The sequence below is a fragment of the Cavia porcellus genome, unplaced genomic scaffold (genome assembly GCF_034190915.1).
Source record: "Cavia porcellus strain 051 isolate PalLab524CR breed Dunkin Hartley unplaced genomic scaffold, mCavPor4.1 scaffold_23, whole genome shotgun sequence".
Taxonomy (NCBI): domain Eukaryota; kingdom Metazoa; phylum Chordata; class Mammalia; order Rodentia; family Caviidae; genus Cavia; species Cavia porcellus.
The window spans coordinates 17,469,591-17,497,342 of NW_026947506.1; the positions used below are offsets into that span (position 1 = coordinate 17,469,591).

General features: G+C 36.5%; 1 long non-coding RNA gene across 1 annotated transcript; it reads left to right on the forward strand.

The window, feature by feature from the left end:
- Nucleotides 1-357: 357 nt before the first annotated feature.
- LOC134472451 (uncharacterized) lies at nucleotides 358-27,662 on the forward strand. The gene is made up of 2 exons (XR_010042269.1): nucleotides 358-552; nucleotides 27,530-27,662. It is a non-coding gene; the product is annotated as an uncharacterized LOC134472451 (long non-coding RNA).
- Nucleotides 27,663-27,752: the final 90 nt, after the last annotated feature.

Sequence of the window (27,752 nt, forward strand, 5' to 3'; positions counted from 1 at the left end):
AGAAAATAGGAGCTAATCTGAAAAGTCAGTTGTATCATTACTAAATATTGATTATCTTCCCATTTTCACTAAGAATACATTGAGTCCTTCAAAAAATAGGAGCTGATCTGAAAAGTCAGTTGTAAAGCCCTTAATGGCAAGTATCCTTCAGGTGAGGATAATTATTATATAATTATTATAGAGAAAAGCCTGGTCTAGAAGTCTCTTGGGTCATTTAGCTCCACTTTAACAGGCAGCGATTTGTTTCTCCTGTTGGTGCAGAGGGGGAGCAACGAAGCAGGCGTCAATCAGCAAAAAAGAGGCGGGCTGTAGGAACTGTCCAATCAGTTTGCCCAAAGTAGGAGGTCCTTCTAATGTTATTGCGCTGAAGTCGTTTCCACAGCAAATTCTGAGAGCCCTTACCAAAGACATAGTTTTGTGACTTTTAAAGTCTGCAGGCTGCTTGGGAAGGACTCTGGGAGATCCTGAACCACACAAGGCTGATGTTGCGGGTCGGAAGCTGGGGACGGGATGGAATCTGGGTGAGGTCTGAAAGAAAGTGATCAAAACCAGGTATGCGGAACTACAGTCTCCCTGCTTTGCTCCAGACTCTTGGGCACTGATATTTGTTGCTTTTTGTCCCCTTTTCCCTTTGCTGAATCACCGTTTCCTGCATCTTGTCCCCAATATTGTGATAGCTCTGACCCGGAATAAAATCCAAGGAAGCAAAGGCTTTATTTTCAGGCCTGGCAACACAGCCTCCTTAGGATCCACCCAGAGACTGCGTGCCTCACAGCTAAGGGATTAAGTTTTTAAAGCCGAAAACCGCAGGAATGTTGCAATCATTGACACAGATAGCATCTGGGCTTCTCCGTATTTCCTTGAGGTTAAGCATTTCTTAAACAACAGCACATTTTATTATAGATAGCCAGATGAGGGGGTAGGAGAGTTACAAGAAACTGAAACCTAAAGCTTTTACAGCTTTTTCAGGAAATAGAAACTTAACCTAGAAAGATGGGAAGGGGAGGGGGGCTGTACGGAACATATAGAACAAGAAGGAGACGCAATGGTTAGAGCAAGGCTATAACAAATATAACACTGTCAGTCCACAATGGTGTCCTGGGTGATCCCAGGCACAGCTTCATTTCCAACAGTCTTGGAGGAAATACGGATCCTGATTAAGGTGTGAGTTGAAACTAGGTGCACGTGTGGGATGCCAGTTCTCTGTTCTCCTTTTAGTAAAATATCTGGAGGGTTTGATATTTATAAATGTCTGCAAAACAGAGTCTCCCTCACATATCTGATCTCAGACTTCTGCTTATTATATTTACGGTGACTATCTCATTTTTCCAATATTTTCTCACATTGCCAAACTCATAATGTATTGAGAAGGGCCATGAGAATTCAATGCAAAGTTTAATCTTGCAGGTGATATGACTAAGTGGTGGAGTGCTTTTTTCCAAGCACGCAGTTCATTCTTACATTTCTTACTCAGCAACATTGAAAAATATCACCTTAATTATTTATGTCACATCGCAACACACAATGATAAAAGAGAGATTGTGGTCTCAGAATATTGTGGAATTAAAGAAGATGAAGTGTATTATGAGAGTTTTATATTGGAAATAAAAAGAGCTCCCAGATTCCTTTGAAGTATCCTGAGTGGGTGATCATGTGGCTACTCAATCCAGAGCTAATTATATATAACCAGAGTAATTGCAGTAATTGCACCATTGTTTAATAGCCACTTATCACAAATGACTCTGTACTTAAAGTGACCATTTGGAACTTAGACTTCCATGTAAAGTTTAAAGAATTTTAGGGGAAAAGTGGTTAGTGGGGTTTTAGAGAAAAACTGTTTAGTTTTCATTTTTAGTGCTTAGAATCTTGGTTGCTTAATAAGTAGCAGCCATATTTTCTGAGAAATTTTATTCTGGGTGCACTGTGTGTAGTTCAACTACTATTCTTATTTTAATTATTATTAATATGGCTTATTAACCCTCTTTCTCAGCCCCTTTTCACTAGATAGGTGGCTTGTTCAAAGATTGGTAAGTCAACTATTTATTACAATTAGATTATTTAAATGAGGTCTTCCAGAGAGTTTAGAATGCTAAGAAAAATGGAAGGGATGTTAATGTCTTAACATTAACTTAAGAGAGGGGATGTGGTTCTTGCGGAGGACAATTTAATAAAAGAGTTGCTGGTTAAACCTATACAAAGAAACATTGAACTGGCATATCTACATGTACATGATGATATAGGGGAAAGAAACTCCCAACCTACTATACAAGTACCCTCAACCTACTGTACAAGTAGCAAGTTCATGTCCTCTAAATTTGAAGAATAAATTTTAGGAACAATGGAGGTTAAGAGCAGAAAATATTTATTGAGAGAAAGAAAGCCTCTGAGAAAGACAGACAAACAGAAGAGGTCCCAAGAGGATTGCCAAAGACCTTGTCTTTTCTAGAGACTTTATTTATGGAGTAAAACCACAAAGAAAAGCAGGTCTAAGGTGGAGAAAAAATGGGAACTCACAAAGTGGGTATGAGGTGGCACAGAACTAATTGCTCAGGGACAAATGGGGAAGTGAGTCAGGTAGCAGGCTGGCATGCTTACAGAGCACTGACTCTTCCTGTTGGGGTTTGGGATGGTCACTCCTGGCTTACCCAGGGTGATAGAGATCTATTTAGAATAACAACCCTTATGATGTAGGTATATTTGTTAGATCTTTTGTCTTGAGGTCTGGCCCACACTGGGAGGTGTCTGTTTCATGCAAAGTTGCAAAATAACTAGTCTTTTGCACTGTCTCTTTTGAAGGCATAGCCCTGTCTAACTGCCTATAATATTACTATCTAATTCAGTTGCCTTTAAAGATGAGATATCAGCAGTAGTGGGAATGGAAAGGGATGTCATCTCTGAAATAATTGTTATAGTCCCGCTATTTTAGTTATGTTAGAAATATCATAGGTGGTCAGATTAGACTAGGCCCTTGAAAGAGCTATGTAGATGAAAATACTCTACAACTGTATTTGGAGTTACATTCCTTGAAGGCCAGACCTCAAGACAAAAGATAGAGTGACTGTATCCACACACTTTCTCAGGGGATGAAGAACAATCATTGATATTCTAGATAGGTATCAACTACCTAGGGTCAGAGAGTAGAACCTTCCTTGTCATATACATGAAAGAGCTCACATTATGGAAAAACCCTATGTATGTGAGCAATTGTGGGAAAGCTTTCAGCACACACGGTGTTTATCAAATACATGAAAGAAAACACACTGGGGAGAATCCATATGTATGTAAGCAATGTGGGAAAACTTCCAGCAGAAACAGTCATTGGAGAACACATGAAAGAATTCACATGGAGGAGAAACCTTATGTATGTAAACAGTGTGGGAAACCTTTTAGGACATGTGATGCTATTCAAATTCATGGAAAAACCCACACAGGAGAGAAACCCTATGTATGTAAGCAATGTGGGAAAGCTTTCATGACATGTAGTTTTCACAAACATAAAACAGTTCTCACTGGGCAGAAACCCTATATGTAAGCAATGTGGGAAAGGGCTCAGCAGATTGATTGCATGTACAGTACATGAAAGAATTCAGATGGGAGAAACCCTGTATATGTAAGCAATATGGGAAGCTTTTAGATGACACTATGACTGCCAAAGACATGAAAGAAATCACTCTGGGCAGAAAACTTATGTATGTTTGCAATGTGGTAGAGCTTTCACTACACAGGATTATTGTAAAATACATGAAAAAATTCACACTGGGGAGAAACCCTATGTAAGCAGTGTGGGAAAGTTTTTACCACATATGGGTATCATCAAAAACATCAAAAAAGTCACACTGGAGAGAAACCTTATATATGTAAGCAATGTGAAAGAGGATTTACTGCTAAATTCACATTAAACAGACATAAAACTCACTGGAGTGAGACCCTATGTATTTAAGTAATATTGAAGTGCTCCCAGCACAAACATGTAATATCAAGTATATGAATATATGTAGTTCATGTCAGATACATGAGAGACTCACTAACAAAAAAAATTGTTCGGATTACACACTTTTTGCTTTAAATTTTGGTGTATGTTCTGTGTATTTGTTGTGTCAAAATGTATTTTTCAATTTGATGCTATTTTCATATTAAGTATTTTCATTAGATGTTGAACATGTGTTTTTCATGAAGTTGAATCATTTTGACACATGTTATACATTTGCAGATTTTGTTTTTCATATCATGACAGGATGCTTGCTTATATGTATACATCACTGTAGATTATGTCATGTGCCTAATTTTGGATTTGTTTCATCTTCAATATTATCACTTCTATAAAATTTACCATCAAGAATTTTATGTTTCATATTTATATTGCAATGACATTTAATTTACTGGGAATTTTTCCAACACATATCCCAAAAATAAACCACTGCTGTAAGTTTCTGAGTGCCAGCATCCCACAAGACTGTAACTTGTCTCCAAAAGGATATCATGAATTATAGTAATCTCTCCAGAAAGAATAAAGGATGATACAATTTATCAAAAGCAACACTTTCTTTTAAAAGATTGTTTTTCAGCTCTAGGTATTTCAGGGAGTATAGTCACTATTAAATGTACAAAGCAAATGCCTTATTCTGTCCCCTGATACTGTGATACCATTCTATCTTTGGTAATCTTTATTGTTTTTATCTACTTAGCTATAATATTGGAAGTAAGGAAAACCTAAATCATGAGAGGTGCCACTCAGTCTATTAAAAGCTGAAATTTATAATTTACATTGTGTCAGGGGTTTTTCTGTGGGAGTGATGTACTTCTCAATGCTATTCTTCATTGTTCATAAGGTTCACTGTCTGATGTTGATGTTTGTTACAAATGACTTGAAACATACTTTGCCAACATGTATGTGTGAATCCCAGTTGGTCTCCTGCAATCTGTATTTTAAAAATCATTTCTATTTTTTTTTTTTGTCTTTTTCATTTTTATCGGTACCAGGGATCGAACTCACGACCGCCTGATTGCAGGGCAGGTGCTTATGCCGCTGAGCTAAATCCCCAGGCTCATTTCTACTTATTAACATCACTAGGAAGATATGTTTTCTATATTGCTATCCCAGATAGTAACAAAATATTACAAATATAATACATTTTCTCTTAATCACATTTACTTTCCCATTATTTTGCTGTGAAAAATAGATTGGTAGGCTTGGTGATATATTTTCAATCCTAGAAACTCAGGAGGCAGAAGTGGGATGAACACTAAATTGAGTACTGCCTAGTGAGAAAGTGTCTCAAAATATTTATCAAACACCTGCAAATGTACCCCAGTGGTTTAGTACTCCTAGGTATACTCCCCAGTATCAAAATTATTTTAACATTAACTATTACACATTAATTTTTTTGTCTTTTTCTCACTTAGCATATAAAGGTCTAAACCAAATAATATCCCTTAAGCACCAGCATCAAGAGAGTTTGAGACATAATGATCATGGCTTTAAGTCAGTTATGATGTAGATAACAGCTAGATGCCTTTGCAAACTAATCAGCAGTTCTCTTTTTTATCTACATATTTAGGTTTAAGGAAAGAAACAAGTTAAGTTCAAGAACACTTTTTTTTGGGGGGGTACCGGGGTTAATAACTGTTTTGTTCTGATAATCACTTTGGCTAAATATGTTGTGATGTCAAATAGTATAAATTTGAGGAATGTATGGTCTTCTCTTGGTAGAAAAATTGTTTGTAGTGGGGTATGAGGCCCTGTAATCCTTTGTGTGTAGATTATTGAATGACAATATTAACTGAATTAACAAGTAATTTCATACATGCCATTTCAATATATTTTTTATTAGTTCATATAAGTAATGAAAAATAGGTTTCATTTTGGCCTATTGAAGCATGCAAATAATACACTTTGATTACATATTCTTCTTTAATCTCTCCCTTTCTCTTTTTCTCTGGTCATCTTTCTTTTCTTTCTTTTTTTTTTTTTTCCCCTAATAGTCTTGTTACTGGATGGAGTGTGAGAAGACCTTTGCCTAACTTAAACATACAACGTTTAGGGTTTCACTAACTCCATTAACACAAAAAGAATTTTCAGGGCATAGCCACAAGAGGCACAGAAAATGTTATTGATAAAAATTTTTCTGCACAATAGTTTGAAACGAGGATTCTTTATGTATTTTTGGCAATACAAATTGTGAAATTTGGCAATCTATAATCTCCTGTTTTGGTAGATGGGGAAAATGGCTCACTCACATTAAGATAATAATTAACTCTAAGAGGAGCCTAATGTAAGAGGTTAATTTATATGTAAAAATGTGGACTATTCACAGGTGAAACAGGACAATTTGCCAGGGAATAAGGAACAGATAAACTTTTTTGTAGGTGAAAGGAAATTGTCCAGGCTTATTGTGTCCTGGACAAAAGGAAAAGTTTATACTGGGTTTGTGTCTTGAAGTTTCAATTTTCAGTTTTAAAGTTATGATTTTTTTACTTGTCTCTTTTTCACATATCTCTATTTCTCCCAACATAGCCCTCTAAGACTTTGATTTATACTGTATTGTATTATATTATATTATATTATATATTTCCAACTTAGTTAAGGATTAATGGTTCTCCAGTTATTTTTTTAAAAATATTTATTCATTTATTTATTTATTTTGTCTTTTTTCATTTTTATCCATACCAGGGATCTGCCTGCTTGCAAGGCAGGCGCTTATGCCGCTGAGCTAAATCCCCAGCCCCGGTTCTCCAGTTATTTCACAAGGTTTACGAGGAACCTATTTGCTCTTCTATAGTCTTTTACTCTACCAGTTCTGTCAAGTGCCAGAAGCATCAAGGTCTTGCTTGACTATATGGCTTTCTTTGGAGGCATGCAGACATTCCTCTCTTTAGTGATCCTCCCATTAGTGCAATGTACATTGTTTAAATCTTGTCCTCTGGAATTCAGTAATCTCCCTGTTTGTGAAGTTGGACAACTTATCAGAACAATATAATGTTTTGAGAGGAGTACCATAGTATTCTGGGTCTAGTTGAACATGGACTGCAAGGATCGAAATACTGGCTTTCCTGTTAACTCAGTTTGAATTCTTCTACATATAGTACACTTGGGGAACCTAAATATTTAATATGCCAAGAAGTTAGCATTAGTTAGCATTAAAAGTATATAGAAATGGTTTTATAAATATTAACTTAGTTTTTATGCTTACAGTGAAATTAATATACTTTTAACAGTTGTACATTGTGTAAAATTCTAATCTCCAGATGGTGTAGGGGAAATGCAGATCAACCATGATGGCATCTTGTCTTTCCAATTATCTATATATTTGGTTTAATCTCTATGAATTATCATTCAGAATGATTTTTTACTTCTTAATGTGATTGCCTCTCCTATTTAAGAGTACCTATGTTTTGGAGACTCTTCTCCGAGTATTATTATTATTTTTTTTGGCTTTTTCCTTTTTATTGGTACCAGGGATCGAACTCCTGACTGCCTGCTTGCAAGGCAGGCGCTTATGCCACTGAGCTAAATCCCCAGCCCCATTCTCCAAGTATTTCTATCATGACATCTTCTCTACTGTCTCCTCTAATAAGCCATGTTGCATCCCATATTTGCAGTTCCTTAACAACAATCTCTTTGAAGTAGGGTATTGTGATGCATGTTTGTATTCATGCTATTCAGGAGACTGAGGGAGGAGGATCATGAGGAGATAGAGGCCAACTTAAGTTGTTTAGTTGAGACCAGAAAATAAGGAATGGCTTAAACTGGCTGGGAAAGGAGGCATGGCAAAACTCCAGAAAAATTGTACCAAACTGGTTCTTCAAAATTTGCCTGTGAACCTTTCATGAGAACTTGTCAGGTTTTGGATGGGAGGATCTAATTGTGATGTAAGCATGGGAAAATCTGAAAAGAAATGTAAAGGAGACAGATGGCATTAAGTAATCACTATCATGATCCTCAGTTACTCTATTCTGTATTCTATAGTACTTTTACTTTTGGTTTTACTTTTATGTTTATTTTTCTTCTTTATTTGCTTAGGAAAAAACTCATTCTGCAAAGCCCATTTTCATACCTTTCCTTTTATTTTTTTCCTACATTTAATTCTTATGGTTGTTTCATTTAATTGTTTGTTCAAGACAAATGTTCCTAGAAATCATCTCTAAATGGAGACTCCAGATCCCCAGAAACAATAACAACTGGGCTTAGACAGCAAGGACATCAGGAAAGACCATTGGACACATTTTTTCTGTTTTCTTTCAGTTTCTCTTCCCTAGGCTGGGAATTCAGGAGTATTTTAATGCCACCAGAAACTGCTTCTTTTCCCACCATGTGGGAGGACGATAGGGAATACATCACTTCTGTTTTATTTCTCCAGCTACAATAGACATTCAATCCTGCTGGAAGTTTATCTCTCTTTTTCTCATTTGCAGTCACTCTATGGGTGCAAATTAAGTAAAGAGATATCCTGCTATTGCCCCAGTTACATAGTAGATCATTTGGAAGCTGTGTATGCTTGACCTAAAGTTTATGATGGCTGGTATAGTGTGTGCAATATAAATTTTGGTGTGCCCTATTATCAGCACATTTTTCAACTCTTTTGAATTTTGCTACTCTTTGGGGCAAATTAGCCTGGATTCTGCATACCACAGTTTGAAGCTCTTGAGCTCAGAATCTTATCTGTGTGTTTTTCCCAAATGTATTTTTCTTTCTCAAAGTGCTATTTTCATCCTGGATACAGGCTGCCTTGCCCTATAGCCATTTACTCTTGTTTTATTGCAGGACTAGATGCAATTTTGAGTCAATTGAAGTCATTTTTGTTTAGCTTCATTTTCCATTTTCCTATTTTGAATCAAATGGCCTTACCATCCTGGGAAATCTCACCCTTATAGATAGAAGATGAACCTCCAATTTTAGACAATAATGGGCTTCCTCCCCATTTTCTTTTAAATTGGGCTTTTTTCATATTTCATTTAACAAAATTCTGATATGTTAGAATTATGAGTTAAGGTGTGAGCAAAACAAAAACACAGCCAGTGAGTATCAAAAGCACTGCCATCCTTGTTCTTCAAACTTTCTTAGGAGTTTGTTTTAAAAAGATTTCTATTTCTAATGCCTTAAACAAGTACCAATATTTTCATTATCAGAAGAAATGGAGGATATATTATTTCTCAAGTGGCTTCACCCTGCTTAGGCAGAGCCATAAAGTGGCTCAATAGAGGCAAAGGGAATCCTGGTGGGGAGATTACAGTCTGACTTCATGGGAAACAGTACCAGGTAAAGCTCTCTAATAGTTCAACCTCTCTCCCTAAGGAGTTAATTGGCCCCAATACTAAAGTCTATCATGTATGCTTATTTCTATAACAGACATCAGTATCATTCTAGAGTCATACAGAAGTATCTGACTAGTAAGTTTTTGAGTGTCATAAGGGAACCCCATGTGCCTCAAAGTAGGTCTCCTCCATCATGGGACTCCATCTTGAGCTAAGATCTGGTCTTCTCTCTGTATATAGGCCCCAACAGGAGCCATGAGAAACCTCACAGATTTTGCCCCAAAGTTTCCAGTGATTTCAACACTCATCCATATTGCTGATTAGAAGTAAAGGTTTGATCCTGACCATTTGAAAACAGGAACAGTTTATCCAATGTTGCATTTGTTTTTGATGTGAATTAGGGAATGGCAAGAGATAGATAAGTGATGACATTTTAAATTATGATGTCCTTTTTAAACTCATTTCTGCATATAATATAGAGGGTACAAAAAAAAACCCTCTAAAGCCTGTATTTATTGAACCTTTATCACAGAAAATGGGCAGAAATTATGGTATTTAAAATGATCCCTGAGGGAGAGGTAGATATCTTTGATGATGTTGTGTTGGACCCTCCACCTGCCTCCCATAGAGATATGGGTCTATTCAGTCTGTTTAGTGAAGATATCTCCATTGGGAGATCTCTTCACTCTCTTTGTAGTTCTCAGACCAGTAAATCATGCTCAGTCTTCCACATGACTCAGAAATTCCACTGAACACTTGTGGCCTAAAGGAACCCAGTTTTAATCAGCTCCCTCACTATGTTCTTCAGACAATGCACGACACACTGGCTATACACAGACAGCTTTATCCCCTGCAGGATGAACCATTAGTGGTGCTTCTTATTCTGTAATTCACAACATGTCCTACACCTAAGAGAGGTTGCAAGTATGAAAAGAAATACTCAAATTCAGATTCATTTTTCAGTTGCAGATGCTCAGCAATGCAAAGAATGGCTAGGTCAGTTGACCCAAATGTTGCAGAAGTGTTTTAAACTTTGATCCTTTCTTTTTGTATCTCATAGTGGGTTGCCCAATTCATTCTGACTACTTGCTGTACTGAGATGAAGGACAAACAATCCTACAAAAGGCTAGGAATTATGCAAATGAGCAATATGCTTTTAAAAGGGAAAGAAACCACCATGGACAGGATATTTTCCCTTCGATAAGACCAAATTGGAAGTATAATACTCATAAGTGACTAAAAGTGATGTATGATATGCTAGCTGCTCTTGTAATGGGGGTAAAATGCTTATTTTAAAAATCTGTTAATTATTATAAAGTCAGTGAGATCATACATGGAACAGAAGAAAATTCAGCTGTCTCCCGTAACAGATTCACAGAAGTATTTCATAAATATATGAGCATAGATTCATTTTCTTGGGAAGGAGAAGTACTCCGTTTCACTTGTCAATCAGCCTCAGATATTCAGTGTAAATTACAAAAAACTCCAGATGGACCCACAGACACCTATGGCCTAATTGCTGTACATGGCCTTTTCTGTGCTTAACATTTGGAACTAAGAAGAAAATCAAAAAAGAAAGGTTTAGGTTATAACTATCACAGTTAGCAATACTTTAAACACACTCAGATTATCTAAGGCAAAATCCAAGTAAAACTGATAGAAAATTTACTTTTTCAAATGCAAAACGTCTAGCCCTAGGCACATGACTATCTCAAGTCACCCTCTGGACACTGATCGAACTGTGAATCTGCCAAGATGCCTAACTCACGGCACTTGAGTGTTGACTGCCCAAACCCATAGACAGGTACTAGACCAGCCAAAACTCTCATTTCTGTCTCTGATGATGAAAAAGACCCCAGAGAACCTAAAATGTATGTTTCCAAATAATTTCACATATATTCTAAGGTACAATGGCTAACTTTAGAAGTCATTTCTGAACCAATTCCAATACTTATTGACATAGGCAACTCATTAAGGCTGTGATCTTGGATCTCCTGTCACCAAAGAGCTTTATTTCTTCCTGGATTTTGAAGACCTGGCTACCCAATTTTGGTCTAATGCCAAAGTTTTTATATGAGGCTGACAAAGACCCCAAGTCTATACCTCTAGAATGAATAAAAGTGATGGATAATGCATTTATTGGAAATAACATGCCCTTACTCAGGCTCCAGCATGGAGAATACCAGTCTTAAAATAAAATCCTTCTTCCTCTACATATCAGAAAAGAAATTATTGCTTTTGTGTCTTGCCACAAAGGTTAAGAAAACCATATTCAGTAGTATATGTTCAAAAAATTAAAAATTAAATGTGGTGGCTTCTGGATGACTACCGAGCCTGTAAGAAGTAGCAGCTACTGCTTACTCACAGAGAAAGCTGCAAAATTAAGAGACTAGAAATCCTAATTTTCCATTAGGTCAGAGCTATACTGGAGACAAAATTTACTTGTTAACAGGAAAATGGCTTAACAAATATCAGGGTGTGCACTTGGACAACCCTTCAGTTTTTATAAAATCTTGTACTACATGTAATCTTGCCTCTTCTATACATATTTTTTTTTTTGTCTTTCTCATTTTTATCGGTACCAGGGATTGAACTCACAACTGCCTGCTTGCAAGGCAGGCACTTATGCTGCTGAGCTAAATCCCCAGCCCCAAATTAGCTATTCTTGTGAACAAGTGATCTCTCTGACCTATGCAATCAGGCAGAACATTAATGACCTACACTTCCATAATGCTGAGAAGACACAGTGTACTGGATGAAATAACTTAATTCAAGAATGTTGAAAGATAGGATTTGCTGTTGTCAGTTCACAAGTCATTGAAGCAATCTCTTTCCCCAGGGACATCTAATCAAAAGGACAAGCTAACAATTATTTCTTGGGCATTCATATCAGGAAAAGGCAAATTTTAAATATCTATACAGTTTCCAAATATGCCTTCCTAATATTGGTGTCCATGCAATTATCTGGAAGAAATGGGGTCTTCTAACTAATAAGCAATCATACTTGAATCTCAAGAAGGAAATCTAACAGCTCCTAGAGGCAGCCCATTTCCCTAAGCAGGTCAGTCATGTGTTTCAAGATAAACCAGAGAGACATGTGTGAAGTATCCTTGGGAAATAAAAAAGTTGATAGGGAGGCAAAAAGGGCAACTTTATAGCTCTTTAAGACTACAGCCAAAACTACTTCCTTTGCAAGAGCTTATACAGAGAAGAGAGAAATATCTTGGGGAGTGATGGCAATTAGACTTTAGCCACATGCCACCATGTGGAGGATTTCAACAGATATTGTTCCTAGCTGACACCATTACAGGATGAATAGATGCTTTACCTAACTGGTGTTTTTTTTATTTTTTCAATTTACACACACACTCAAACACACACACACATATATACATACACACACACACATATGTGGGGGAGATTAAGATGAAAGAGGACGTAACAACACAGGTCAGAACAGAACAATTTACGTAACAGAGGATAAACCGACATAACAGTAGTTACCATAGTGTTTCTTTCCTTGAAAATTTGAGTATGCCTTCATATACCATCAAACATAACAAGACAGTGTAAAACCATTCAAGAGGGTAAAAGTATTGCAGAGTATTTAGAACGAGCTAACAGAAAATGAACAATAGTTTCTTTATTGTCTTCTTCACTATAACAATTTTGCTTATACTATCACATATAATAAAATCCAATAAGATAAAACTGATGCAGACAGAAGAAAAGCTTGAAAACAACCTGATATTAAGTCAGCGCTAGCGATTATACTGTATTATTTTCTTCAGAATAACTGTTCATATCATCACAGAAAATAAAATCAAACACCCCAGAATAAAACCATTCCAATTAATGAATCAAAACATCATAAGGCTTCAAAACAATATAATGGGTAATCATGATTACCACATACTTTTATGTATTCTGACCATTTCTTACATGAGGGAAACATTGGTATTTATATAAGTAAGTTTGATTTATTTCGCTTATGAGTATGGTCTCAAGTTGCACCCACTTATTTATAAATATCTCAATGCGATTATTTTTTTATAGCTGAGTAGTACTCCATTGTATAAAAATACCACAACTTTTTTTTATTTAAAGAGAAAAAAGAAAGGACATGAAAAAACAAAGCAGTAAAAGGGTACAAATAATACAATATTTCAAGAAAAAAATATACAGTAAGAAATCACCAGTTAATAGGTTACATATTATCTTCCCAGAAACAGTTGTCCAAACTACAAAATTAAAGCATATAAAGTCAACATTCATACAGTGAAATTGGAGACAGTTCTGTTCAGTGATCCAACAAAAGCTCAGTAATATGATTTTCCATCCTACACACTCGAACGTACCTGCGGTTTTATACCTTAGTCCACCTTCCTTTCCTCTCTTTTTTACAATAACAATTAGACTTTTTGGTATTGTTACTCCCACGGTTCTTAATACTTTTTTTGAAGACAATAAAACCAAATGTGACTAAGCAAAACAGTCAGAACAGAAAGGAGGGCATAGCACATGATGCAAAAATAGAATACCAGGTGATCAAAAGTGGTTACCATTGTGCCTCTTGCTATTTTTAAATTGAGTTGTCCACATCATCAGGTTTAATAGAATTGATCAAAACAGTACAGAACAAGACCAATAAAACCTACACTGAAGACCTTGCAGGACTTCAAAAAAAGGATAATAGTCAAACCATAATGGGCATCATAGTATATCTTATTGCCTTCAAAGTAATTGCCTATACCCTCAAACTTGATACTATCAAACAACATGGAATATAGAATGATCAGACAGAACAAGATGGGGAGAGCAATACTGGGGTTCAAATCAAGTTAATAGAAAAACCAAGAAAGTTACTATCATATATCCCACTATTTTAAATTTAGTCTTCCCTTAGTTAAAAAATGAGAGAAAATAGATTAATTTTAAAAAGCAGGGGAGATTGAGATAAGAGAGGACATTGTAACAGAATCACACAGGGCAGAACTGAACAATTCAAGCATTATTGTGTTTCACCACCAGATAATCTAAGATAATAGTAGTCACCATAGTGCCTTTTTCCTTGAATTATTTGAGTGTAACTTCGTATAATATAACATCAAGCATATCAAGACAGTGTGAAGCCATTCAAGAGAATGCAAGAATTACAGGGTGTTTAGAACCAGCTAATAGAAAATGAACAACAGTTTCTTTATTATCTCTTTGCCTATAAAGAATTTTGTTTATACTATAGTATATAGTGAAATATAGTAAGATACAACATGTTAAAACCAATGGAAACAGATGTACCACAGCTTGATGGGACTTCAAAACAAGATGTTATTAAATCAGCACAGCTTTTATGTTGTGTTGTTTTCTTCAAAATAGCTGTTTGTACTGTCGTAGATACTAAAATTGAACAACCGAGTTTAAAACCATTGCAGTTAATGAGTGAAAACATTATATGGCTTCAAACCAATATGGTTGGGAATCATGATTACCAAATACTTTTATGTATTCTTATCATTTCTTATACTAGGGAAACTATTTGGTATTTATACAGGTGAGTTTGATTTATTTCACTTATGAGTATGGTCTCAAGCTGCGTCCATTTATTTACAAATGCCTCAATGTGATCATTCTTTATAGCTGAGTAGTTCTCCATTGTATAAAAATACCACAACTTTTTATCCATTCTTCAGTTGATGGACACTTGGGTTGTTTCCAAGATCAGGCTATTACAAATTGTGCTGCTGTAAACATGGGTGCACATATATCACTGTGGTATGATGCTTTCAGTTCTTCTGGGAATATGCCTAGAAGTGGTATAGCTGGGTCAAATGGGGCTTCCAGTCCCAGTTTTCTGAGAAATCTCCAGACTGACCTCCACAATGGTTGCACTAGTCTACACTCCCCCCAACAGTGTAGGAGAGTTCCTTTTTCCCCACAGCTTCTCCAGCATTTGTTGTTGGTGGTTTTCTTGATCTTGGCCATTCTTTCAGGAGTGAGATGGAATATCAATGTGGTTTTAATTTGCAGTTCTCTAATGACTAATGATGATGAACATTTTTTCATATATTTATTTTCCATTTGTATTTCTTCATCAGAGAATTGTTTATTCATGTCAGATGCCCATTTTTGGATTGGGTCTTTGAATTTTGGGAGTCTGATTTTTTAAAAGTCCTTATATGTTTTGACAGAAGTCCTTTGTCTGAGGGGCACTCACTAAGATTTTTTCCCAGTTAGTGGGTTTTCTTTTCACTATGCTGGAGATTTCTTTTGATGTGCAGAAACATTTTAATAAGAGGTGATCCAAATGATAGACTCTGGGTAGCACTTTGCATGTGGTTTGAGTCCTTTACATGAATTCTCTACCTACTCCTATATCTTCAAGGTTTCTACCCAACTTGTCTTCCAATACATTTAGTGTGTCTGTTTTAATATTCAGATCTTTGATCCATTTAGATTTTATTTTAGTACATGGTGATAGGCATGAATCTAGTTTTAGTTTTTTGGCATATGGAAAGCCAGTTTTTCCAACACCATTTATTAAAGAGACTGTCATTCTTCCAGTGAACATGTTTGGCCCCTTTGTTGAAGATAAGGTGGTTGAGTGTGTTTGTAGTTGTGGTTGTATTTTCTAATCGATTCCACTGATCTTCAACTCTGTTTTTGTTCCAGTACCATGTTGATTTTACTACGGTTCCTTTGTAGTATAACTTCAAGTCAGGGATTGTGATACCTCCTGCCTTGCCTTTGCTGCTTAGGACTGTCCTTGCTATTCTAGGTCTCTTCTCGCTCCAGATGAATTTTAGGAGTGATTTCTCAAGTTCTTTGTGGTATGTAGATAGTATTTTTATCAGGATTGCATCGAATCTAATACCACAACTTTTTTATCCATTCCTCAGTTGATGGACACTTAGGTTGTTTCCAAGATCTGGCTGTTACAAATTGTGCTGCTATAAACATTGGTGCACATATGTCACTGTGGTATGATGTTTTCAGTTCTTCAGGGAATATGCTTAGATGGAGAATAGCTGAAACAAATGGGACTTCCAATCCCAGCTTTTTGAGAAATCTGCAAACGGACCTCCACAATGCTTGCACCAGTCTACACTCCCTCCAACAATGCAGGAGAGCTCCTTTCCCCACATCCTCTCCAGCATTTGTAGTTGGTGGTTTTCTTGATCCTGGCATTCTTTCAAGAGTGAGATGGGATCTCAGTGTGGTTTTAATTTCCATTTCTCTAATGACTAATGAGGATGAACATTTTTTCATGTATTTACCATTTGTATTTCTTCATCTGAGAATTGTGTATTTATCTCAGATGCCCATTTTTGGATTGGATCTTTGAATTTTGGGGGTCTGAGTTTTTTTTTTTAATTCTTTTTATGTTTTAGACAGAAGTCCTTTTTCTGAGGGAGAGTTCACTAAGATTTTTTCCCAGTTTGTCCATTTTCTTTTCACTATGCTGGAGATTACTTTTGACATGCAAAAACTTTTTAATGAGATGTGATCCCAGTTATTGATTCTGGGAAACATTTCCCATGCAGTTTGATTCCTCTTTATGAATTCTCTACCTACCACTATGTCTTCAAGATTTTTACAGTTTGTCTTCAAATAAATTTAGTTTTTCTATTTTATTATTCAGGTCTTTGATCCATTTAGATTTTCATTGAGTACATGGTGGTAGGCATGAATCTAGTTTTAGTTTTTGGCATATGGAAAGCCAGTTTTTCTAATACCATTTATTAAAGAGGCTGTCGTTCTTCCAGTGAACATGTTTGACCCCTTCATCAAAGATAAGGTGGTTGAGTGTGTTTGTAGTTGTGGTTGTATTTTCTAATCTATTCCATTGATCTTTGGCTCTTTGATTCCAGTTCCATGTTGATTTTATTGCAGTTGCTTTGTAGTATAACTTCAAGTCAGGGGTTGTGATGCCTCCTGCCTTGCCTTTGCTGCCTAGAACTGTCTTTGCTATTTAGGTTTCTTGCCACTCCAGATGAATTTTAGGAGTGATTTCTCTGGATCTATGAGGTATGTTGATGGCATTTTAATTGAGATTTATTGAACATGTATAACAGTTTTGGGAGAATGGCTATTTTCACATTTCATGTAGAGGATTTAAGAAAACTTCATAGACACGTTGGAGTATGTTTACAGGCATGCAGGTTCTGTAAACATTTAAAGACGGGATAAAGATGTGTGTGTTTTTCTCAAAACAAGTTGTCACTATGTTGCTCACACTGGCCTGGAACTTGTGAGCCTCATGCCCCAGCTCAGATTACAGGTGAGTGGTACGGTGTCCATCATGCTATTCTTAATCAACACCTTCCACCCTCTACTAGTAGCATGTGATAGTATCTACTTCTAAACTACAAACACCATTCTCTAATTTGATGAATTCTCTTGATAGAAAGTTAAATTTAATTATTTATTTTCATTTGCCTATTTCCTATCTTTCTTAATCGCACCCCTTTAATATTCTTAGGTAAATATTCTGGAAATTGTTTACATCATGTGTTCATATTTGCCATGAAGATACTTATTTTTTATAAAACTGACTTTTTTGCTCTCTCTAGATATTCCATCCTTACTCTGGGATTATTACTGAAGCAAATTTCAACCATTATGGTGTTTAGTGTGCATAAATCCTAGCTATGTTTCATTTTATATATATTTAAAATCACTTTATCTTTTATAGATTTGCAATTTTATATTTGAAATTGTGCTCAGTCCTAGAGCAGAAAGTTCTTTCCCCCATATATTTTGTATAGCCACCATATTTGTCTTTCATATTTTGTCCTGAATCTGCCTGGATTGCACATTTCCTTGTGTGTTCAATAGAAATGAGATGTACTTGGCCAAAAAAAGTAATATTTTTGACCATAATGAAATAATTACTAGCTTCTTTCTTTGCATTCATACTGGCAGTCTGATCAAGTTTAGGTTTTAAATAAAACAGAAGTATTTCTAAACACTTCTTATAAATTTAATGTGTGTGCCTGTTTTTTTTTTTTTTTTTTTTGCCTAACTCCAGATTACAGTTTAAAAAACTGATTCTTAAGGTGACTCAGGCATTAGGTAGAGGGAATGTCGCATTTCTTTAGTTCCTTTATTAAAATTTGTATAATAAAACACTATCCCCCATTTATCATGAGACCATTTAGATTTTTTTGGTCCAATTTTCAATGGATTAACACATATTATGAATACAGTTATATTAAGGATATAATTTGAAGACTTTATATTATATCATCACATTGTAGGATAATTATTATCTCTGTATTTAATCATCTTCTACAATTCTATCTGCACATATTATTTTACACTTGGACTGTTTTGCAAATTTTTTTTCTACTCCTAGATGTTGTATACAAGAGTCTACAGAGTATTTTACAGGGATACCTCATTGTGTATGAGACCATGTCTCCAAAACCAAAAGGAAAAAGTAAAAAAAGTAAAGAAAGATTGAAATAATTAAAAATATTTGAACTGAATTAAAATTGATTTACCTAAAATTGGAATTACAGAATAATGTGCCAGAAGAAAGTTGGTCCCCTCATGACAACCAGGAAGCAGTAGCAAACAGGGTTATGAAAAATACCCACTGTACTAGAGCACACCTCCAGTGATCTCCTGCTTATGTCTATGATGTATTAGAAGGCATCAATCACTCAACTAAGTTATCAAAGTAATCGATATATTTGGAAATTTATTTAGGATATGCACATAACTGAATGTTACTAGGTTTTTATGTATTTATTTATATGGTTATTTATTTAGTTAGAAGGACAAAATACCTGAAATATAGAATTTAAGAAAATTAGGTTCATTTTGTCTCATTTCAGTTTGCAGTTTGCTTTTGACTGTTTCCAATGTACAAACATCTTGGCAAATAGAAATAAAAAAAAATAAGTAACTACTTTATAGATTCAGGAGACAAAGTACAGAAGGAGTCAAAGAGAAAGGCTCCAAGGACAAGATTTAGTTGATCAGATCAAACTCACATTAACTCACCAGACACACCTAGAAGTGTGGTACTATAATAGTCTATAGGTCTAAGTTAAACAAAAACATCAAAAGTTTCACATGGCTCCAAGCAATATATTCCTTCTAAAAATATTAATGCCCTAAAAGAGTCAAAATTTGAATTTGTAAGGAGAGAACTACAGGGCATGAGAAAATTACAGTCTGAAATCCTAATGTTTCCCTGCTCATCTAAAGGAAATGGTTCAGTGGATAAGCAGTGGGACTGCACTTCTGACCCTCATGCTTGGCAAAATGCTCACTTTGAAAAAACAGGGGAGGAGGGTTTGACCTTGGGTGAGCAGTAAGCTTGCGTGGCAGAGTTAAAATGTATGCTTTCTTTTTAAAATTTTTAAAATTCTTTTTCAGAATATTGCTATCATTTAACCCTAACATCTTGTGTTTTTTTTTCCAGCGGCATATATTCATTTTTGTAGCTGAAAAATCAGTAAATGGAAAGCAATAGTTTGAAAATCTTCAAACTGAAGGCAGTTGCCTCATTCCCAAATATTGACCTCTCATGCAACCAGTTCTCCCTCTATTCCATTGTGTCCTGTGCTGGCCTGTACTCAGGTTGTTTTCTGACATAAGGAGATTGATTCTTTACTAGAATATTGACCCTGGGAATCTTCTGAACACATTCCTGATCCATTTGCAGGAAAATTTCCTGAGTAATGTAAGAAAACCTTTAAATGCAAGTACTATTTAGGCGAGATGAGATTAACATTTTATGACAATCTCGTGTCTGCTTTACAGTCTTTCTCTTGGGCTCCATCGACTCTTGCAGTTAAAGATTTGTTTCTCTTTTCATACTTGGCTCAGAGGGAGGGCAATAGAGTGGAAGTTAATCAATAAAAATGGAGCGAGCTGTATAATCTGTCCAATCAGAGGAGGCAAAGGGGAAGGGTTCTTCCAATGTCATGGCGCCAAAATGCTTGTCCCTAGCACCTTGTGCAAAAGACCCCAGATGGTTGGGCTGCTTTGTGTGACTTCTACAAGCTTCAAACTGCATAGGAAAGACCCTATAAGACCATCAAGCTACACAATGGTGAGGCTTTGGGACAGGAGCATTGATATGGGGTGGAATCTTCAAGAGGTACAATTAGAATTGGTGAAAACTAACTATGATGACTTAGGGTCTGGAATATAGCTCCGTGGCACAGTGCCTGCCTGAAAATCATGAGGTCATGAGTTCCATCCCTGGTACCAAAGGAAAAATAAAAAGAAAAAACTCCTTGCCTAACTATGGTGACTAAGGTCCCCCAGGTTAGCTCCAGGTCCTGATGTAGTGTCAGGTGGGCAGTGCTCTATTCTCTGTTCCTATTGTCCCTTGATTTGAGAGAAGCAAACTTCCAACCTACTAGATGTCCGGTTTGATTTCGTGTTTTTTAAAAACAAAGAATAAATTTTAGAAGCATTGGAGTTTAAGAGTGAAACATATATTTATTGGGAGAAAGAAAGCTTCTGTCCTGATAAGAGGTTACCGTGATAGAGAGACCAAGAGACATACAAGTTACTCTTGGAAAGCTAAGTTACTTCTCTGGGCCCAGTACCAAGGTTTGGCAGATGTCATTTTAGAGATAGCTAAGCCCCAGGCTGGCATAATCTACCATGTCCCAAAAAAACAGACAGACAGCAGGATTCACCAGTAGGTTGCTCAGGACCCTGCCTTTTCTAGGGATTTTTATAGAGCAAAACCATGAGGTGAGGCAGGTTCAAGGTGGGGGGAAATGGGAACTTGCAATGCAGGGATGCATGAGGTGTGACAGATTATGATCAATTAGTAAGATTATGAGTGTAGTTGTTCAGGTAAAATTGATTAGGTTGGGATCCAATAGGGAAGATAGCAAGAGAGAGCAGGGCCTTTGCCTGTAGGGAGTTGAGTTAGTGCCTTCTGATTTCCTCAAGGTGTTGGATACCTATTTAGAATATCAATCTCTGATGTTGACACTCAAGTTGTGGTTCTGTTTTCTTTGTTTTTGTGGTGAGATCTGTCCCACAGCAGGAAGTGTTTGTTATCCCCATACTTGCAAGTTATCTGGTGTCTTACACTGGCTCTTTTGAGGGCCTAGCCTCTCTGACTGCCATAATATTTCTATTTAACTCATCTGCCTGAAACATTGCTAGTGCAAGACCAGTTCTGAGTTCTGAGGACTTTTTGCCCACTTTGACACTGTCAGCCTGAGTGCTTTCTTGAGAAACCCCCTGCTACCTTTGCATCTGCACCTTTCTGCACAGAGCAGGGGCCTTGGGGAGATCCAGGCTCAGATGCAAACTGAGGAGGGTGCAGTGGTGGTGAGCTAGGTCCCTGGTTTCATTTCTGCCAGCAGCACACCTGGAGGGTCTGAGGGTTATAAATACCTGTGATGCAGGGTCTCATACAGACAACTCCTCTCCTCAAACTTTCATTTTTCAATATTTGTAGTGATCTTCTAAATTTCCACTACCTTCCTACATTTCTAAACCCATAGTAGATATTGAGAAAGACCCTGATAATTCAAAAAAATGTGGTTATGTGCCCAGTGGAGGAGGACCTGCCAAATGTAGAGTGGATTCCTGAGCTCCATACAGAGCAATGCCAAAGACATTTAAAAATTTGTTTAGATGATAGATCCACTCAGAATTGGACAGTTTAGGTGAGTTCTGCAACAGGGATGGAATGCTGAGGAAAATATATTTGGTGTTAATGTCTTAGAAAAGAAACGGGGAAGTGTACCTGCTAGAGACAACTTCCAGAAGGGGCTGCCTATTAAACCCATATTGAGAGACACTTTGAGTTGGGGCTGTTAGATTATTCTGGTGCTATAGAGAAGCAAAAAGTACAAAACCAACAGTTTTATTGAATTGAGGACATAGACTGGAGCAACAACCCGTGGCGCTTGGGCTGTCTCCTTTAACCTGATCGGAGGTGGCACAAGGGACCGATATTGGTGACATATAAGGGACTGATTGGAATTCTGTATGCATGCAAACAGGAAGGAGAGTTGCCATTAGGGCTGAAGAAGGAGGAAGTGTTAAGAGCTCTTGCTTTGGCCTTCTGCCATGTTAGAGCACTGCCATAAATTATACAGTAATTTATACCAGGGCAAGAACCTTTCAGGGGCATTTACATGGATATATATGTGTGATACCTGTAAGGGTGGAAAGGAGCCAGGGCATCATCTCAATATTAAGGGGCCTAATTCTTGGCCTAATTGTTACCTTTGTTTAAATACAAAAATGCTGCTTGAGTTAGATTTTCCAAGGAGTGATAGAGTAGGAGAAAAGCCTAAAACAGAAGTTGTGCAGCATATCAATGATTAGGTATAAAGAGGTTTTTTGTTTGTTTATTTAGGGAGGACCAAAGGAGGTAGAAAAGAGGCAGGAGATATCAGTATGCCAATAATAGTATCTATAATATAGAAGGTCTCTGAAACTCAGATTGTTCTTAGGGTAAGCATGAAAGCAGACTTGTGTTTGTATATGTTTCAATTTATTTCATGAATTACTATTGAAGCTGTGTATTTAAGAATATGTTTTGAAAGCTATTTATTTAAGAATATGTTTTGAAATGGACTGTAGTGGTGTACAACTGAAATCTTGACACTTGGAATTCAGATGCAAGAGGATCAGTATGAGCTTGAGGCCATTTTGAGCTATACAGTGAGTTCAGTTCCAACCTGAACTACAGAATTAGAATTAGACTGTTTAAAAAAAGTGGAAAAAAATGCATTTTGTCTCATAGTACCTAAAGCAACTGAGTTCAGTAGTTCAGTGTTAGAGCAAAGCCTCACTGTGACTGAGGTCCAATATTCAATCTGTTCACTGAAGAAAAAAAGAAATTGTAAAGCTGTATCTTCTAACGTTGCTTTATTACAGTCTATATCACATTTATAATTTGTATTTGACAGAAGAATTTGTATTTTCAGGCAGAGTCTTGATTTTTTGAAAAAATATTTATAACTTGCATCATCAGTCTAAATACATCCATACCTATACTCTGAATATATCAGTTTAATACATCCATACCTGTATTCTGAATATTTCTGAATGCATTAGAATTAACAATTTTTAATTCTACTCTGTTGTACCATAAAATTTTCCACTAAAACCATGACTGAGGGCTAGGGATATAGCTCAGTGTTGCATCATCTGCCTAGTAAGCACAAGGTCATCAATTTGATTCCCAGTACCCCTCTGACCCTAAAACACAGAAATAAATAAAAATGAAAACATGACTGAGTTAAGTCTGTTTTTCACTGAGTAGAGTTATGCTGTTTACTACTTGAATTTTAGGGAAATTTTACAAGATATTTAAGATTCTATGCTAGGTGCTTACAATTACAAATTCCTGCTGAATTTTCCACTGATTATATTGTGATCTCCCCCTCCTTTAGACTCCCAGGAAACTGGATTTGCAAGTGTGTAGCATTGTTTCTATCTTTGCTGTTTGTGTAGAAGAAAATAATGGTAATAGTACAGATTAAAAAATCAAGGGCTGGGGATTTAGCTCAGTGTGTCAAGTGCCTACCTGGTAAGCATGAGGTCATGTGTTTGCTCACTAGCACCAAAAAAAGAAAAAACCTAATTAAATAATAAATTAAAGATCAGACACCCAGGGAGAATACATTTATGAAATTCTCCCAACCAAATGTTTATTTCTTAGAACATTCTCACTATTAGAAGGATTATACACTGATCATGGCTGTGTACACTGATCCAAATGCATGCTGTTCTCTACAGTCAGTGTTAATAAACCTACATATTTGCTAAACTTTGCCTCAAGAACTTAATGTATAGGTCAAGTGTTATGGTCATTAAAATTGAATTGATTAGAAAAAAGTACAGTACATAGGTTTATTAAGTTTCATTTTATTTTTTTTTCACAATCTATCTTTTCATCACTTGTCTTCATTCTGATTTGGGTCTTGGCAGGTACAACACATATGCATCTTGTAAAAGTATTAACTTTATTTCAGTTTATCTTCTTTGCCTTCTTGCATTTCCCATGGCAGCTGCAATATCTGCTGCAGTATGTCCTCATACTGTTGGGGAATCTGCTCACCTGGGTACTTTTCAGAGTGACTGAAGAATACCCACATTATGTATGCTTTTTGTTGTTTTTATTCATCTCCAGAATTGTATGCAGTGTTACCATAATTGTCAACCTACTGTTTGTCACTTCTGTGCCATTCTCATTACCCAGGCTCACCAGATACTCTGCAATTTTTGCTTCATGCAATCCTAGCTCATAGTTACAAGCTGTGCCCACTGTTTGTGTATTTCCCTGACACAGTGATACAGTATTCACATGCTCTGATCATATGCAGCAGATAGTGACAATTCCAGTTTTCTTCATTGCCCTTTGTGAATCCACAGTAAATCCAACATTTTCACTGCTGTGTTTTCCTTTATGAGGGAGTCTGTATACACAAGAAATTTGTGCATCATGTAGGTGATCCTATGATCTGTTTAGCTCTCATTGTCCTCTTCTGTATCTTAAATGTGTCAGACTTTATCCCAATCCTGAAGGACTGCAGCTTTGCCCATGAGTGCAGTCTGCCTCTCTTTGGTTGGCAAGGACTCTGATTCTTCCTCTGTCACTTATTTCTAGCCCAAATTCTGCAGTGTTTCAAAAGGGACTTTAGATTTGGATGCACAAGGTCAAAAATCCTCTAACTGTTATTCTTTGGGTGAGGGATCCAAAGAGCATACCCACAAGGAAGTTAGGAATCACAGTCACCCTCAGAAATTAAGAACAAAATAAAGGAGAAATAAAAAGCAGATGAATAAAACAAGAAAATACCAAACAAAAAAAAAAAGAAAAATGAATGAAAAAAATCGTTCTCTTCCAGGATTCTCTCTGGATTCATTATTAGATGGCCTAGGATACAGTGTTCTGAGTCCTGCCACTCTTTCCCTTCAAACCAGGCACTGCCTTATGATGGAGTAGTAGACAGCATTAGCCAGCCTTCCTCAAGATGAGACTCATTGGAATAAGCTCAGTCCAATCAATTTCCATGCCTCTGCACCCAACTAGGATCTTCTAAAGGAAGCCAGCAGCTGTTCTGGTTAAGGTTCATCTGACTTCACTTCAACATGGCTCCCGTCAAACATTCCCTCCCTCTGAATAACAAAATCCTTCTCCATTCTGTGCCAGACAGTAAAGACCTCAATGCCCGCTGCTTAGCTCCACTGCTGAGTCTCTCAACAATGTCCAGTGGGCTCACCAGCTGCCACAGTTACCATGAACAAGAGTCCCCTGGTCCACACATCTCCCCTAACTAGTGTTGATGATTTCCTGATTCTGCAATAACTAGCATAACCGAAATAGGTTCAATGCCCATATCAGTACAATACCCAACAAGCATCATTGCTATGCTCTCTTAGTTAATTTTAGGTCCTGAATTGTATGCAAGATATGTGCACTAGTTGTAATTCTGTTGTGTAGATTTTGATATTTCTACATTAAAAAGATACTTTCTGGAAGAAAATGACAAGAAAAATAGAAATCATATGTAATTTGCAATAAATTTTCTTCTCTACAGCTTCTTTTATAAATATGAGCATAACACTATTAGAGACACACACACACACACAAACACACACACACACACACACACACACAAAGTATATTTAAGCTAATGAAAGGCAAGCTCTTGAAGTCCCTTTTAAATAGGGTAAAATTTTTCCAAAATTAACCCTTCTTAGAATATTGAATAAGTTTCTTCCTTGGATACACTGTGGAATTCCATTTGCATGGAAAATGTCATCAGCCTTGTAGGAACATTTTGTACATTTTTTCACGAATTCTCTTTGTGTAGCAATGCCTTTTAAATCAGGCTGATGAAAGGTGGGAAAATGCTGCTTTTGTTTCTAATCCAGCCCTAGAACTGTGTTAGAACTGAATGAGCAAAAATTTTTCCACATTCTTGTGTACAGATACAAGAGTATTGCCTGGCATATACCTTGTGATACATAGTAAGTTGCTGTTTATTGAGATTACAAGATGACAACATCAAGAGTAGGATGAATTACAAGTGCAAAATGGAAAGTAAAGAGGAACAGAATCTTGAAAGATTCAGGGTTATAGTACCTAAGAATTTAGACCCGGATGTCTTCCACAGAGGTGTGATGAGGCTAATCCATGTGCCTGCTTTCAAGGTCAGATACATTTGGCTCCTATTGCATCCCATTTTGGTTAGAAAACTCTAAATCTGTTCCATGTTTTCCTAGGGTTTGTGATTTGCTGACTGAGAGATCACTACATGCTAACTATACACATAAATAATCAGTCATATTGTGATTAGAGTGGAATGAAGGAAAGGAAATGGGTCAAGCAATTTTACTATTTGTCACTAGTCTCCTACCACTTTCATCATCTGGGACTCCTGGATAGATACTTTATTTATTATTGTGTTGTTTGCACATAAGAGTTGGAAGAGTCACAAGATGCCTTCACTAGTAGCTAGAGAATGTGTGACACACAACTTTGGATGATACTGGTAAGTCGGTGCCTCCAGGGACTTTGGCAGGCCTTTCAGTGCTTGCCAAATGCAGTTGGTGAATTCATTGCTTCAGAATGCCTGTAAAGTTATGGCAAATTCTTGTTCATCTTCTGTCATATATTTTTCTTAGAAATAAGCAGTCAAACAAGTGGTGTCTTCCAAAAAATCTTTTGCTAGTAATGTTGGATTAGCATTAACCCCCATAGAATCCCGACATCACAGAGGGATGATTGTTTTCTGGAAACGGGAGCACATCAGCCTTCAAGAGTTCGCAACTGTGACACCAACTGAGGAAATGAACAAGCATTCTCAGTCCTAACTCCTAATGCTTAACAGCTGGCATGTCATTCTCACAAGAGTTTTAATATAGCGCTATGTCTCACTGTTTGCCCTTCAGCCACTTAAGTTGCAAATCTTGCCTGGTTCCTCTCTAGAACTACAAGGAAAACATTCTTAGGGTCAATTTGCACACTCAGTATAACTTCCATCACTATGAAGTGCTTGACAATAAGTCACTGTAACACATATTTGTACTCAGAGAAGCTGAGAAGACCTGTGCTTGCCCTGAAAAATCTTCTGCCCTAATCCACTTGGCTCCATTCGTTTCACTATGAGGAAATTAGACTTTGTAAATTATTTTCTATGTTTTTTGTTGTTCATTTGAGGCAGTGATAGAAACTCATACTTTTTAATTTCCACATTTCATTTAAAAGATAACAATTATTTACATATTTGGAAAGAAAATATTAACATTTGAATGTTCTCCCTTGTAGAATGAAAAGCAATTCCAAAGCAACTGGGATGACTCCTACATAATCACCAAGTCAGGTATGGACAGCTGAGGAATCTGTGTCCTCAAAGTTTTCACACCAAAATTAATAAAAAATTTCCTTGTTTCCTCTTTTAAAGTTTTTCCTGTTTTATTCTCTTTAATGAGGAGGAGAGAATGGAAGTGAAATAAAACTTGAGGGTGATAATACCAAAACACATATTCCC